Source organism: Salmo salar, chromosome 15, assembly GCF_965601325.2.
Source record: "Salmo salar chromosome 15, fSalSal1, whole genome shotgun sequence".
Lineage (NCBI taxonomy): Eukaryota > Metazoa > Chordata > Actinopteri > Salmoniformes > Salmonidae > Salmo > Salmo salar.
In genome coordinates, this window is record NC_138305.1 from 70,284,268 (window position 1) to 70,301,086 (window position 16,819).

General features: G+C 41.1%; 1 protein-coding gene across 2 annotated transcripts in view; it reads right to left on the reverse strand.

Moving 5' to 3' along the window:
- The window catches only part of LOC106571967 (uncharacterized), a 78,731-nt gene extending 61,940 nt beyond the window's left edge, over positions 1–16,791 (reverse strand). For both annotated transcript variants that reach the window (XM_082961999.1, XM_045695934.2), the window contains exon 1: positions 16,676–16,791. The gene's annotated coding sequence lies outside the window, so the exon portion shown is untranslated. The remainder of the gene's footprint in view (positions 1–16,675) is intronic.
- Between the last annotated feature and the right edge of the window lie 28 nt (positions 16,792–16,819).

Here is a 16,819-nt window from a genome sequence, read left to right on the forward strand (position 1 = left end):
TTCACTTCTTCTTCTCCTGATTTGATAACATCTAGATTCAGCAACACATTTAAAAGTGCTGTTAAATTGACAAGAATGGTGTTATTATAGCTGCGTATTAGGCATGGCTTCTTTGTTGAGTCTGTCAAGTGTGTTTGTCGTTCCATTGAGAAACACTTTTTATATAAAACCTACCTTACACATCCAGGTTTTCCATTTGTAACTCACCCACCAAATCACAGTATGCTGTTTACATTGTGTTATTTGTGCTGGTCTAATTCCTCAAATGGAAATGAAGAATCTGTGCGTTCTCAGATAGTAATAATAGTGCTCTTCGATGTCCCAGGTTTGTGGCATTGATGAATAAATCATTCAATATTTACTTAAAAATCAGAGCTTTTACATGTTATGTATAAAAGGCATATGTGTGCATTGTTTACCATTTAGATTTCTTTAAAAACAATGTAATTGATGGAGTTCTGGTGTTTGACGTGATTGACTATGTGCATTCTTGTCAAATAAATATGCTTATTAATGCATGATTATGGACACATTCTGCAATTAGTTAATCTGGCTTTGAATCTGCAGCAGAACATGTCAACAAGTTGTTCTTCTGAATTGCTTTAATACAGCAGTGCATTCTGACACCATGAATTGAAAGATTTCACCTTGTTCATTTAGTTGCCAGAAATTATAAGGGATTAAATAAAGACCTCTACCGGCTGAAGGAGAAGAGGATCTGGTAAAATATGGGTATGAGACCATCTAATAAATGGCATATAAATTACTCTTCCACAATTTCCACGTGAGCGAGAATATTGGAAATTTAATCAAAGCCTATTGGATGATAAGTTGTTTTTAAATGTATAACTGACTTTTTCCGACATAATATAGGTATCACGTTATTGTATGGGGCACTTTTAAATGTGCCTTTAGACACCATGCAATTCAATAATCCTCTAAAACAAAAGCAATTTAGGTCAAAAGAGTCCATATTAACAAAGGAAATAGGACTAACAGTACAGATAGCAGTAAAAACTGTACCATTGAGGGACAGAATAAATTAGAGGAAAAACAAAGAGAAATGAAGGAACAGCAAGAAAGATCAAGTGTAATATATTATAAAAAAATTAAGTGAACTGGATGAAAGATGGGGGGAAATGTACCAAATTATTTTTTAAATCTTCAACATAGAAATGATACCAAAAATAATTTTCTGAAACTTATTACAAATGACGGAATCACCCATTATTCACCAAACAATATTTTGAAAAGAGGAAGCAAAGTACTTTAAGCATATGTTTTCGTTTCAATCTCCTCCATCTTACTAACCAAAGTTAATTGTATGGATTTTTTTTTCAATTAATCATGTAAAATTAACAGCTGTACAGAAAGACTCAAGTGAAGGCCAAATTACAGAGGAACTTTAAGTCTGGGAAAACTCCAGGTTTGGATTGCATAACAGTTGAGGTATACCAAGCCTTTTTTGTATGTACTCAGAGGACCATTATTAGCATGTTTTAACCACTCCTACAAAAATGGTAGATTATCAGATACTGATTTCATTATTACTGAAACAGGACGGAAGTGGTAAACATAAAATTGGAGGCCCCTTACACTTCAGTGTTGTGATGCAAAAAACGTGAGCAAAGTGCAAAGCGCATAGAATTAAAAAAGGTATTGTCGGATATTATTCATCCTAATCAGACAGGGTTTTTACATGGACAATACATTGAAGATAATACAAGACAAGTACTGGAAACAATAGAACAATATTAAAAATCTAGGAAACCAGGCCTGGTATTCATAGCGGACTTTGAAAAGGTTTTGGATAAAGTACTACTGGAATTTATATATACAAACCCATTCAGAAATTATTCAGACTCCTTGATTTTTTCCACATTGTTACGTTACAGCCTTATTCTAAAATGGATTAAATCGTTTTTCAGTCTGAGGCCCAGAGAGCTCTGGAGCAGGTTTTCATCAAGGATCTCTGTACTTTGCTCAGTTAATCTTTTCCTCGATCCTGGCTAGTCTCTCAGTCCCTGCCGCTGAAAAGCATGCCACCACCATGCATCACAGTAGGTATGGTATTAGCCTGGTGATGAGTGGTGCCTGGTTTCCTCCAGACATGACACTTGGCATTCAGGGCAAAGAGTTCAATCTTGGTTTCATCAGACCAGAGAGTCCTTTAGGTGCCTTTTGGCAAACTCCGAACGGGCTGTCGTGCCTTTTACTGAGGAGTGGCTTCCGTCTGGCCACTCAACCATAAAGGCCTGATTGATGGAGTGCTGCAGCAAAGGTTGTCCTTCTGAAAGGTTCTCCCATCTCCACAGAGGAACTCTGGAGCTCTGCCAGTGACCATTGGGTTCTTGGTCACCTCCCTGATTGGTCACCTCCCCCAATTGCTCAGTTTGGCTGGGTAGTCAGCTCTAGGAAGAGTCTCTTGGTGGTTCCAAACTTCTTCCATTTAAGAATGATGGAGGCCACTGTGTTCTTGGGGACCTTCAATGCTGCAGAAATGTTTTTGTACCCTTCCCCAGATCTGTGCCTCGACACAATCCTGTCTCTGAGCTCTATGGACAATTCCTTCAACGTCATGGCTTAGTTTTTTGCTCTGACATGCACTGTCAACTGTGGGACCTTCTATAGATTGGACATGATTGGAAAAGCACACACCTATCAATTGAATTTACCACAGGTGGACTCCAATCAAGTTGTAGAAACATCTCAAGGATGATCAATGGAAACAGGATGCACCTGAACTCAACTTCGAGTCTCATAGCAAAGGGTCTTAATACTTACTTTTATTTTTTATTAATTTGTAAAAATTTCCAAAAAACTGTTTTGGCTTTGTCATTATGGGGTATTGTGTGTAGATTGATGACAATTATACATTTTTATCATCAATTTTGGAATAACGCTGTAACGTAACAAAATGTGGAAAAAGTGAAGGGGTCTGAACACTTTTCGAATGCACTGTAAATGCCTGGAATATTTCACATTTTCGAGAATCTCTTATAAAATAGGTTAAAGTTATGTATAGTAACCCTAGGTGTAAAATAGTAAATAATGGCTACTTCTCAGAAAGTATTAAACTGTCAAGAGGAGTAAAACAAGTTTGTCCACTATCGGTATATCTATTTATTATGTCCATCAAAATGTTAGCTATTAAATACACATAGTTATCAGATGTTAATGCGAGTGTAGCGAAATGCAGTAATATCTAACAATTTCACAACTACCTTATACACACACAAGTGTAAAGGAATGAATAAGAATATGTACATACAAATATATGGATGAGCGATGGCCGAACGGCATAGGCAAGATGCAGTAGATGGTACAGAGTACAGTATATACATATAAGATGAGTAATGTAGGGTATGTAAACATTATATAAAGTGGCATTGTTTAAAGTGACTAGTGATACATTTATTACATCCAATTTTTAATTATGAAAGTGGCTAGAGATTTGAGTCAATATGTTGGCAGCAGCCACTCAATGTTAGCGATGGCTGTTTAACAGTCTGATGGCCTTGAGATAGAAGCTGTTTTTCAGTCTCTCAGTCCCAGCTTTGATGAACCTGTACTGACCTCGCCTTCTGGATGGTAGTAGCGTGAACAGGCAGTGGCTCGGGTGGTTGTTGTCCTTGATGATCTTTTGGCCTTTTTGTGACATTGGGTGGTGTAGGTGTCCTGGAGAGCAGGTAGTTTGCCCCCAGTGATGCGTTGTGCAGACCTCACTACTCTCTGGAGAGCCTTACGGTTGTGGGCGGAGCAGTTGCCGTACCAGGCGGTGATGCAGCCCGACTGGATGCTCTCGATTGTGCATCTGTAAAAGTTTGTGAGTGTTTTTGGTGACAAGCCAAATTTCTTCAGCCTCCTGAGGTTGAAGAAGCATTGTTGAGCCTTCTTCACCACGCTGTCTGTGTGGGTGGACCAGTCCAGATTGTCCGTGATGTGTACGCCGAGGAACGTAAAACTTTCCACCTTCTCCACTACTGTCCCGTCGATGTGGATAGGGAGGTGCTCCCTCTGCTGTTTCCTGAAGTCCACGATCATCTCCTTTGTTTTGTTGCTGTTGAGTGTGAAGTTATTTTCCTGACACCACACTCCGAGGGCCCTCACCTCCTCCCTGAAGGCCGTCTCGTCATTGTTGGTAATCAAGACTACCATTGTAGTGTCGTCTGCAAACTTGATGATTTAGTTGGAGGCGTGCATGGCCACGCAGTCATGGATGAACAGGGAGAATGAGGATCAGCGAGGTGGAGATGTTGTTTCCTACCCTCTCCACCTGGGGGCGGCCCATCAGAAAGTCCAGGACCCAGTTGCACAGGGCGGGATTGAGACCCAGGGTCTCGAGCTTAATGATGAGTTTGGAGGGTACTATGGTGTTAAATGCTGAGCTGTAGTCGATGAACAGCATTCTTACATAGGTATTCCTCTTGTCCAGATGGGTTAGGGCAGTGTGCAGTGTGATTGCGATTGCGTCGTCTGTGGACCTATGGGGGCGGTAAGCAAATTGGAGTGGGTCTAGGGTGTCAGGTAGGGTGGAGGTGATATGATCCTTGACTAGTCTCTCAAAGCACTTCATGATGACGGAAGTGAGTGTTATGGGGTGATACCCATTTAGCTCAGTTACCTTAGCTTTCTTGGGAACAGGAACTATGGTGGCCCTCTTGAAGCATGTGGAAACAGCAGACTGGGACAGGGACTGATTGAATATGTCCGTAAACACACCAACCAGCTGGTCTACGCATGCTCTGAGGATGCGGCTAGGGTTGCCGTCTGGGCCGGCAACCTTGCAGGGGTTAACACGGTTAAATGTTTTACTCACGTTGACTGCAGTGAAGGAGAGCCCGCAGGTTTTGGTAGCGGGCAGTGTCAGTGGCACTGTATTGTCCTCAAAGCGAGCAAAGAAGTTGTTTAGTTTGTCTGGGAACAAGACATCGGTGTCCTTGACGGGGCTGGTTTTCTTTTTGTAATCCGTGATTGAGTGTAGATCCTGGGGTAACCGAAAGGTTGCAAGTTCAAATCCCCAAGCTGACAAGGTACAAATCTGTCGTGCTGCCCCTGAACAAGGCAGTTAACCCACTGTTCCTAGGCCGTCATTGAAAATAAGAATGTGTTCTTAACCTGTCTGGGATAGGGGGCAGTATTTTCACGGCCGGATAAAAAACGTACCCGATTTAAACTGGTTACTACTCTTGCCCAGAAATGAGAATATGCATATTATTAGTAGATTTGGATAGAAAACACTCTAAAGTTTCTAAAACTGTTTGAATGATGTCTGTGAGTATAACAGAACTCATGGCAGGCAAAAACCTGAGAAAATTACAAGCAGGAAGTGGCCTGTCTGACAATTTGTAGTCCTTCTGTTGCATCTCTATCGAAATTACAGTATCTGTGCTGTTACGTGACACTTTCTAAGTTTTGGCTCTCTAAAGCCTTCAGAAAGTGGAATGACGCATCTCCTGTCTCTGGGCAGATAACAGCAGCAGAGTTTGTCAGTGGACTGCCTGGTGACAGATAGACTGGAGCTGCGTGTTCACAAGATCTCGCCATTTTTTTCTTTCACTCTTTGAATGAATACAACGTTGTCCGGTTGGAATATTATCGCTATTTTACGAGAAAAATAGCATAAAAATGTATTTTAAACAGCGTTTGACATGCTTCTAATTAAGGTAATGGAACATTTTGAATTTTTTTGTCACGAAATGGGCTCGCGCGTTACACTTTGGATAGTGACCTGAACGCACGAACAAAACGGAGGTATTTGGATATAACTATGGATTATTTGGAACCAAAACAACATGTTGTTGTTGTTGAAGTAGAAGTCCTGGGAGTGCATTCTGACGAAGAACAGCAAAGGTAATCCAATTTTGTGTCTGAGCTGTTGAATTGCGACTCTACTTTGTCTCTATACTGATGCTTAGCTTGTTTGATTGCCTTGTGGAGGGAATAGCTACACTGTTTGTATTCGGTAATGTTCCCGGTCGCCTTGCCATGATTAAAAGCAGTGGTACGCACGTTCAGTTTTACGTGAATGCTGCCATCAATCCACGGTTTCTGGAAGGGAAGGTTTTAATAGTCACTGTGGGTACAACATTACCGATGCACTTGCTAATAAACTCGCTCATCGAATCAGCGTAACGTAGTGTAGTCCATGTGATCGAAGCAATCTTGAAGCGTGGAATCAGATTGGTCGGACCAGCGTTAAACAGACCTGAGCACGGGGGTTTCCTGTTTTAGTTTCTGTCTATCGGCTGGGAGCAACAAAATGGAGTCATGGTCAGATTTGCCGAAAGGAGGGCGGGGAGGGCTTTGTATGTGTCGCAGTAATTTTTCCAGCCCGGGTCACGCATTCGATATGCTGATAAAATTTAGGGAGCCTTGTTTTCAGATTAGCCTTGTTAAAATCCCAGCTACAATAAATGCAGCCTCAGGATGTGGTTTCCAGTTTACATAGAGTCCAATGAAGATCTTTCAGGGCCGTCAAGGTGTCTGCTTGGGGGGGGGATATACACGGCTGTGATTATAAATCGAAGAGAATTCTCTTGGTAGATAATGCGGTCGGCATTTGATTGTCAGGAATTCTAGGTCCGGTGATCAAAAGGACTTGAGTTCCTGTATGTTGTTATGATCACACCACGACTCGTTAATCATAAGGCATACAACCCCGCCCTTCTTCTTACCAGAGAGATGTTTGTTTCTGTCAGCGCAATACGTGAAGAAACCGGGTGACTGTACCGACTCTGATAACGTATCCCGAGTGAGCCATGTCTCCGTGAAACAGAGAACTACATAAAAAAATCTAAATACTGCATAGTTTCCTAAGAACGTGAAGCCAAGCGACCATCTCTGTCGGCGCCAGATCCAACAATAATATCAAGGGGCTAGAAACCCAGGGTTTAAAAACAAAGGTGTCATTGTACGCGGATGATTCACGTTCTTTTAAATCCACAATTTGGATCCCTCCTCAGCCTACTTTTCTAACTTCTCTGGATTACAACCAAATTATGATAAAGTGTATATTTAAGTAATAAGGCCCAAGGGGGTGTGGTATTTGGCCAATATACCACAGCTAAGGGCTGTTCTTACGCACGATGCAACGCGGAGTTCCTGGATACAGCCCTTAGCCTTGGCCATATACCACAAACCCCAGAGGTGCCTTATTGCTATTATAAAAACTGGTTACCAACATAATTAGAGCAGTAAAAATAAATGCTTTGTCATACCAGTGGTATATGGTCTGATATACCACGGCTATCAGCATTCAGGGCTCCAACCACCCAGTTTATAATACGTATTGGTTTACAAAAAAAAAAATACTACTTTTACATTACTGTGTAGTTTACCAATAAAAATGGTTTGACAGTGATGTGGACATACTCAGTACTCATATCCCGAAATAAAGAAATTCTCACTACAATACATTTTAATAGAAAGTTTGCAAAAATAGTTAAGATCTTGCTACAATGGAAATTAAAAATACCTGTCTATTTGTGGGGGAAAAAGAATCACCCTGATTAACTCTTTAGTCACATCCCAGTTTACCTATTTGCTATGGCCTTGCCTACACCTAGCGACCAGCTTTTTTAATTATATGAGCAAAAAGGGTAAACTGAGTTTGTTTCTAGTAATCCCTCCTCCGTCAAACTTCTTCTTTGGACTTTATATGGAAGTTGGCAACCAACTTTAAGGCGCATTACCACCACCAACTGGACTGGAGTGTGGACCTCAGTTCATCTTTCAATCACCCACGTGGGTAACAACTAGAGGTCGACCGATTAATCGGAAAGGCCGATTTCAAGTTTTCATAACAATCGGTATTTTTAGACACCGATTTGCCGATTTTTTTTTTATACACCTTTATTTAACTAGGCAAGTCAGTTAAGAACACATTCTTATTTTCAATGACGGCCTAGGAACTGTGGGTTAACTGCCTTGTTCAGGGGCAGAACGACCGATTTTTACCTTGTCAGCTCGGGGATTCATTTTTGCAACCTTCCGGTTACTAGTCCAACGCTCTAACCACCTGCCTTACATTGCACTCCACGAGGAGACTGCGTGGCAGGCTGACTACCTGTTACGCGAGGGCAGCAAGAAGCCAAGGTAAGTTGCAAGCTAGCATTAAACTTATCTTATAAAAAACAATCTTAACATAATCACTAGTTAACTACACATGGTTGATGATATTGCTAGTTTATCTACCGTGTCCTGCGTTGCATATAATCGATGTGGTGCCTGTTAATTTCTCATTGAATCACAGCCTACTTCGACAAACGGGTGATGATTTAACAAGCGCATTTGCAAAAAAAAGCAGTCATTGCACCAATGTACCCAACCATAAACATCAATGCCTTTCTTTAAAATCAATACACAAGTATATATTTTTAAACCTGCATACTTAGTTAATATTGCCTGCTAACATGAATTTTTTATAACTTGGGAAATTGTGTCACTTCTCTTGCGTTCCGTGCAAGCAGTCAGGGTATATGCAGCAGTTTGGGCCACCTGGCTCATTGCGAACTGTGTGAAGTCCATTTATTCCTAACAAAGGCCGTAATTAATTATGACATAACATTGAAGGTTGTACAATGTAACAGCAATATTTAGACTTAGGGATTCCATCCGTTAGATAAAATACGTCACGGTTCCGTATTTCACTGAAAGAATAAGCATTTTGTTTTCGAAATTATAGTTTCCGGATTCAACCATTTTAATGACCAAAGGCTCGTATTTCTGTGTGTTATTATGTTATAATTAAGTCTATGATTTGATAGATCAGTCTGACTGAGCGATGGTAGGCACCAGCAGGCTCGTAAGCATTCATTCAAACAGCACTTTCCTGCGTTTGCCAGCAGCTCTTCGCAATGCTTCAAGCATTGTGCTGTTTATGACTTCAAGCTTATCAGCTCCTGAGATTAGGCTGGTGTAACCGATGTGAAATAGCTAGCTAGTTAGCGGGGTGCGTGCTAATAGCGTTTCAAACGTCACTCGCTCTGAGACTTGGAGTAGTTGTTCCCCTTGCTCTGCATGGGTAACGCTGCTTCGACGGTGGCTGTTGTCGATGTGTTCGTGGTTCGAGCACAGGTAGGAGCGAGGAGAGGGACGGAAGCTATACTGTTACACTGGCAATACTAAAGTGCCTATAAGAACATCCAATAGTCAAAGGTATATGAAATACAAATCGTATAGAGAAATAGTCCTATAATTCCTATAATAACTACAACCTAAAACTTCTTACCTGGGAATATTGAAGACTCATGTTAAAAGGAACCACCAGCTTTCATATGTTCTCATGTTCTGAGCAAGGAACTTAAATGTTAGCTTTTTTACATGGCACATATTGCACTTTTACTTTCTTCTCCAACACTTTGTTTTTGCATTATTTAAACCAAATTGAACATGTTTCATTATTTATTTGAGGCTAAATTGATTTTATTGATTTATTTTAACTTAATATAATACGTTTTCATTCAGTATTGTTGTAATTGTCATTATTACAAATAAAAATATATACATTTCCTTTTTTTTCCTTCTTTTTTTTTTAAAATCAGCCGATTAATCCGTATCGGCTTTTTTTGGTCCTCCAATAATCGGTATCGGCGTTGAAAAATCATACTCGGTCGACCTCTAGTAAAAACCAATGAGAAGATGGGAGAGGCGGGACTTGCAGCGCATCAAGCGTCACAAATAGATCCAAGTTCTATTTTAGCGCCTGGCTACACAGACCCTCGTTGATGCGCGCACGAGCAGTGTTGACGCAATGATTGAATAACATGCATTTGCAATGCTCGTGCACGCGGCCAGTGTGGTCAGCATGTTATACTTAAATCCAAAATGGTTCTCTAGCAGATTAGTAAGAATGTCTTACCCCTTGTTCAAGAATGTCCTTTCCCCTTTATTCAAATTAATACCTCTCACTTTCGGTTCTTTGAAAATGAAACAAGCTCCAAAATATTGCTATTTTTAAAACAAGCCATAGAAAGTTGGTTGCAATTTCTGTTTAATCCAGCAGAAAAGACAGAACAAATAATACAACAAATATTATGGTTAAACTCAAATATAGTACTTGATCAATCATAAATAGGACTGGTGGAGTTGTCACACATGCAGCTAACATACATATAAAATATCTGCTCTCCCAAAATTACAACCAACTAATGGCAGCATTACTGCAAACATTGAAGAGGCAGAAGGTGGAAACAGGCTGGAGTGGAAGGGGGAAACAGTAAGGAATTTGTCTGTCAGACCTGCATTAAAAACCACAATTGGTTAAAGAAAATTGTGATAAACTATAACAGTTTTATACGGACAAACAAATTGACAGCTGTGTCATACAGATTGCAAAATAGTTGGGAAGAGATTTTTGAGGTACGGAATCCATGGCACTTGGTTTATGAACTGATAGGCAAAACGACGCCGGATTCAAAACGTAACATTTTTTTCCATTTAAATTACTATACAAAATTATTGCAACCAATAGAATGTTATATATATGGGGGATACAACCATCCCAACTCTGCAGACGTTGCTGCGAAGAGACAGAATTATGAGATCTTTTGTTTTGGTACTGTCCATATGTAGCTCGTTTTTGGTCACAGGTCCAGGATTGGCTGAAGAATTGCAACATTTACCTGGAGCCAACTCTGCAAATAGCACTGCTGGGTGATTTTAAAACACATAGGCAATCGATCAATAATATAATAATACTCTTAGCAAAAATCTGTATCTTTAATTTACAATCTGTATAAATTACGAGAACAGAAAGGTTCATAACTTTTGTGAAACATCACATCACAGTTGAAAAATATATGGTGCCAGGACAACAACATCTCCCTCAACGTGATCCAGACTGAGGAGATGATTGTGGACTAAAGGAAAAGGAGGACCGAGCACGCCCCATTCTCATCGACCGGGCTGTAGTGGAGCAGGTTGAGAGCTTCAAGTTCCTTGGTGTCCACGTCACCAACAAACTAACATGGTCCAAGCACACCAAGACAATCGTGAAGAGGGAATAACAAAACCTATTCCCCCTCAGGAGACTGAAAAGATTTGGCATGTGTCCTCGGATCCTCCAAAGTTTCTACAGCTGCACCATCGAGAGCATCCTGACTGGTTACATCACTGTCTGGTATGGCAACTGCTCGGCCTCCAACTGCAAGGCACTACAGAGGGTAGTACGTACGGCCCAGTACATCACTGAGGCCAAGCTTCCTGCCATCCTGGACCTCTATACCAGGCGGTGTCAGAGGAAGGCCCTAAAAATTGTCAAAGACTCCAGCCACCCTGGTTATAGACTGTTCTCTCTGCTAACGCACGGCAAGCGGTACCGGAGCGCCAAATCTAGGTCCAAGAGGCTTCTAAACAGCTTCTACCCTCAAGCCATAGGACTATTGAACAGATAATCAAATGGCTTACACAGACTACTTGCATTGTCTCGTCCCCCCCCCCCCCCCCCCCCCCTCCCCTTTACACTGCTGCTACTCTGTTATTATCTATACATAACTCACTTTAATAACTCTACCCACATGCATATAGTTCCTCAATTACCTCGACTAACCGGTGCCCCCACACATTGACTGCACCGGTACGCCCTGTATATATCCTCGCTCCTGTTATTTTTCTGCTGCTCTTTAATTATTTTTTACTTTATTTCTTTAGTTATTTTCTTAAAACTGCATTGTTGGTTAAGGGCTTGTAAGTAAGAATTTCACTAACGTCTACACCTGTTGTATTCGGAGCGTTTGACAAATAAAATTTGATTTTGATTTGAAACAGAAATAAAAATAAATGGATGGAGTTAAGAGATAGTTTGGAGAGGTTGAGTGGAGCTGAAGGATGGGACTAACAAGGTAACCAATGTAAAATATACTGTATCAGTAAAATGTATATAGGTTCAGAACTTATGTGAAACACCAGTCTCAACGTCAACAGTGAAGAGGCGACTCCGGGATGCTGGCATTCTAGGCAGAGTTGCAAAGAAAAAGCAATATCTCAGACTGGCCAATAAAAAGAAAAGATTAAGATGGGCAAAAGAACACTGACACTGGACAGAGGAACTCTGACTAGAAGGCCAGCCTCCCAGAGTCGCCTCTTCACTGTTGACGTTGAGACTGGTGTTTAGCAGGTACTATTTAATGAAGCTGCCAGTTGAGGACTTGTGAGGCTTCTGTTTCTCAAACTAGACACTAATGTACTTGTCCTCTTGCTCAGTTGTGCACCGGGCCTCCCACTCCTCTTTCTATTCTGGTTAGAGCCAGTTTGGCCTGTTCTGTGAAGGGAGTAGTACACAGTGTTGAACGAGATCTTCAGGTTCTTGGCAATTTCTCGCATGGAATAGCCTTCATTTCTCAGAACAAGAATAGACTGTCGAGTTTCAGAAGAAAGTTATTTGTTACTGGCCATTTTGAGCCTGTAATCGAACACACAAACGCTGATGCTACAGACTCAACTAAACTAAAGGAGGCCAGTTTTATTGCTTCTGTAATCAGCACAACAGTTTTCAGCTGTGCTAACATAATTGCAAAAGGGTTTTCTAATGATCAATTAGCCCTTTAAAATGATACACTTGGATTAGCTAACACAATGTGCCATTGGAACACAGGAGTGATGGTTGCTGATAATGGGCCTCTGTACGCCAAAGTAGATATTCCATAAAAGATCCAGGTACAATAGTCATTTACAACAATGTCTACACTGTATTTCTAATCAATTTTATTTTAATGGACAACAAAAAAATTGCTTTTCTTTAAAAAAAAAACAAGGACATGTCTAAGTGACCCCAAACTTTTGAACAGTAGTGTATATATTTTTTCAATCTACACACAATACCCCATAATGACAAAGTGAAACCAGGTTTTTAGAAAATGTTCAACGTTTATTAAAAATAAAAAAATACTTATTTACATAAGTATTCATACCCTTTGCTATGAGACTGGAAATTGAGCTCAGGTGCATTCTGTTTCCGTTGATCATCCTTGAGATGTTTCTACAACTTGATTGAAGTCCACTTGTGGTAAATTCAATTGACTGGACATGATTTGAAAAGGCACACACCTGTCTACATAAGGTCCCACAGTTGACAGTGCATGTCAGAGGACAAACCAAGCCATGAGGTCGTAGGAATTGTCCGTAGAGCTCCGAGATAGGATTGTGTTGAGGCACATATCTGAGGAAGGGTACCAAAAAAAGAAAGCCAAGTTAACTGAACTAAATGTCTATCGCCCTGTAGCACTCACTTCTGTCATCATGAAGTGCTTTGAGAGACTAGTCAAGGATCATATTACCTCTACCTTACCTGACACCCTAGACCCACTTCAATTTGCTTACCGCCCCAATAAATCCACAGACGATGCAATCGCCATCACACTGCACAATCCCATCTGGACAAGAGGAATACCTATGTAAGAATGCTGTTCATTGACTATAGCTTAGCATTCAACACCATAAAACCCTCCAAGCTCATCATTAAGCTCGAGACCTGGGTCTGAACACCGTCCTGTGCAACTGGGTCCTGGACTTCCTGACGGGCCGCCCCAGGTGGTGAAGGTAGGAAACAACACCTCCACTTTGCTGATCCTATACACAGGGGCTCCACAAGGGTGCATGCTCAGCCCCTTCCTGTACTCCCTGTTCACCCATGACTGCATGGCCACGCAAGCCTCCAACACAATCATCAAGTTTGCAGATGACAACAGTAGTACGACTGATTACCAACAATGACAAGACATCCTACAGGGAGGAGGTGAGGGCCCTGGGAGTGTGGTGCCAGGACAACAAGCTCAACAAAACAAAGGAGCTGATCGTGGACTTCAGGAAACAGCAGAGGGAGCACCCCTCTATCCACATCAAGGGGACCGCAGAGGAGAATCACTGACACATCACTGACAAACTGAAATGGTCCACCCACACAGACATTGTGGTGAAGAAGGTGCAACAGCACCTCTTCAACCTCAGGAGGCTGAAGAAATTTGGCTTGGCACCTAAAACCCTCAAACTTTTAGAGATGCACAATTGAGAGCATCCTGTCGGGCTGTATCACCGCCTGGGCTCTCCAGAAGGTGGTGAGGTCTGCCCAACGCATCACTGGGGGCAAACAACCTGCCCTCCAGGACACCTACACCACCCAATGTCACAGGAAGGCCAAAAAGATCATCAAGGACAACAACCACCCAAGCCACTGCCTGTTCACCCCGCTATCATTTAGAAGGCGAGGTCAGTACAGGTGCATCAAAGTTGGGACCTAGAGACTGAAAAACAGAATCCATCTCAAGGCCACCAGACTGTTAAATAGCCATCACTAGCACATTAGAGACTGCTGCCCTATATACATAGACTTGAAATCAATGGCCACTTTCATAATGTTTACATATTTTGCATTACTTATCTCATATGTATACACTGTATTCTATTCTACTGTATTTTAGTCTATGCCGCTCCGACATCGCTTGTCTAAATATTGATATATTCTTAATTCCATTCCTTTAGATGTGTATTGTGAAATTGTTAGATATTACGTCACTGTTGGAGCTAGAAACACAAGTATTTCGCTACACCCGCAACAACATCTGCTAAACGTGTATGTGACCAATAACATTTTATTTGATTAGAAGGGCCTTGGTCAGGGTGGTGACCAAAAACCCAATGGTCACTCTGACAGAGCTCTAGAGTTCTTCTGTGGAGACGGGAGAACCTTCCAGAAGGACAACCATCTCTACAGCACTCCACCAATCAGGCCTTTATGGTAGCAGCCAGACGGAAGCCAATTCTCATTAAGAAGACACATGACAGCCAGCTTGGAGTTTGCCAAAAGGCACCTAAAAGACAAACAAGATTCTCTGGTCTGATGAAACCAAGATTGAACTCTTTGGCCTGAATGCCAAGGGTCACATCTGGAGGAAATCTGGCACCATCCCTACGGTGAAGCATGGTGGCAGCATCATGTTTTACAGGATGTTTTTCAGCGGCAGGGACTGGGAAACTAGTCAGGATCGAGGAAACGACGAACCAAGCAAAGTACAGAGAGATCCTTGATGACAGATCCTTGCTCCAGAGCTCTCAGGACCTCAGACTGGGGCGAAGGTTCACCTTTCCGCAGGACAATGAACCTCTCTCAATGTCCTCAACTGGCCAAGCCAGAGCCCGGACTTGAATCCAATCGAACATCTCTGGAGAGACCTGAAAATAGCTGTGCAGCAACGCTCCCCATCCAACCTGACAGAGCTTGAGAGGATCTGCAGAGAAGAATGGGCGAAACTCCCCAAATACAGGTGTCCTAAGCTTGTAGCATCATACCCAAGAAGACGAGGCTGTAAATCGCTGCCAAAAAGACTTCAACAAAGTACTGAGTAAAGGGTCTGAATACTTATGTAAATGTGATTTCATTATTTATTTTTAGCAAAAATCTCTAAAAACCTGTGTTTCCTTTTCATTAATTAAGGGGGATTGTGTGTAGTTTGGGGGGGACAATTTTATAAATTTTAGAATAAGGCTGTAACAAAATGAGGAAAAAGCCAAGGGGTCTGAATACTTTCCGAATGCACTGTATATGTTGATAATATCTAGGTAGGTAGCTAGCTATATAGCTTCTTTACAAAAAACTAGCCTAGTACTCATGGCACAAATACCAAACTGCTACTAGGATAGTTCTGTACAAGACAAGTCCAAATTCATACAAATATTAGTTAAATAAAATATGTAACAGTAGATTAATGGGATCAAGGTAGCTAATAGACGTCAGCAATGGTGTCAGCGGGCGATGAGTTGCAAGATGCTAATTAGAATTTTCTACTAATAGTAAATAGAGCCTAATAAGTCACTTTGTCTGAAAGATTTACACTTATCAAAACATCACGCCAGGCTAAGCCTAAAATTGAAGATGCACTATGCAGAAATCGCTCCGCCATTTCCTGGTTGATATGTTATTAGTTTGCCTAATTTCAGTTTATGACAAAACAAGTTTAGTATAGAGAATAATTGCACCATCTAAACCATTGTGAAATACATTTTCCATAAGCAAAATATTGTATTTTCAGCTGCTTGACACTGGTGTTCAAAACCAAAAGTTAAAAAAACACAAGAACAAAACATAAGCACTGGAAGCATAGAAATAGCACACATGGAACAGATCTAGCGTTTCTTAGACTTGCTTTGAATGAGAATGACAGCTATTTAACTCACATTTCTATGCGAATTTGGATACATATTGCAGCTTTAAATGGTGAATAAACGATTGGAACCATTTCAGTGTTTGACCGCTAGGTTTTATGGGTATTATGACACGACCACTGCGGGGCTCAATTTACATATTTTTTTTAGATTTGGTTCTCAAAAAGAAAACTATTTAAAACTAGCTTGATAGCCAAGCAGAGTATATAGTTGGTGTTATTATGGATAGCAGTATAACAAAAAAAGTGAAGGGGCGTGGGGGCATATTTATCTACCATACCAACCATCCATTATTAATACAAAACCAAAAAGAACACAGTTGGACACTAATTTACTACCATACTAGCTATAGTAGCGGTAGCTAGCTTACTGACCTATGCACAGTCCAGGGTCAAGCAGCCATACCGCGTGACTTTTTTAAAAGTGTAAATTAATTTGGCTACTTTGCATCTAACATTCTGTTGTTGTAAGATATCATTGCATACGTTAATCTAACGAGAATTGTTTCAAACAATACCTTTCTGGTTATCCAGCTGTGTCCTATCATAAGACGAAGCCTACACAACCTTCCATTTTCTCTTCTCCTCCACTGTGAGTTTTGTTCTCGCTCACGCGGTTGAAATAAATCTGTCGCGAGAAGTTTGATGTACACCGGATATAT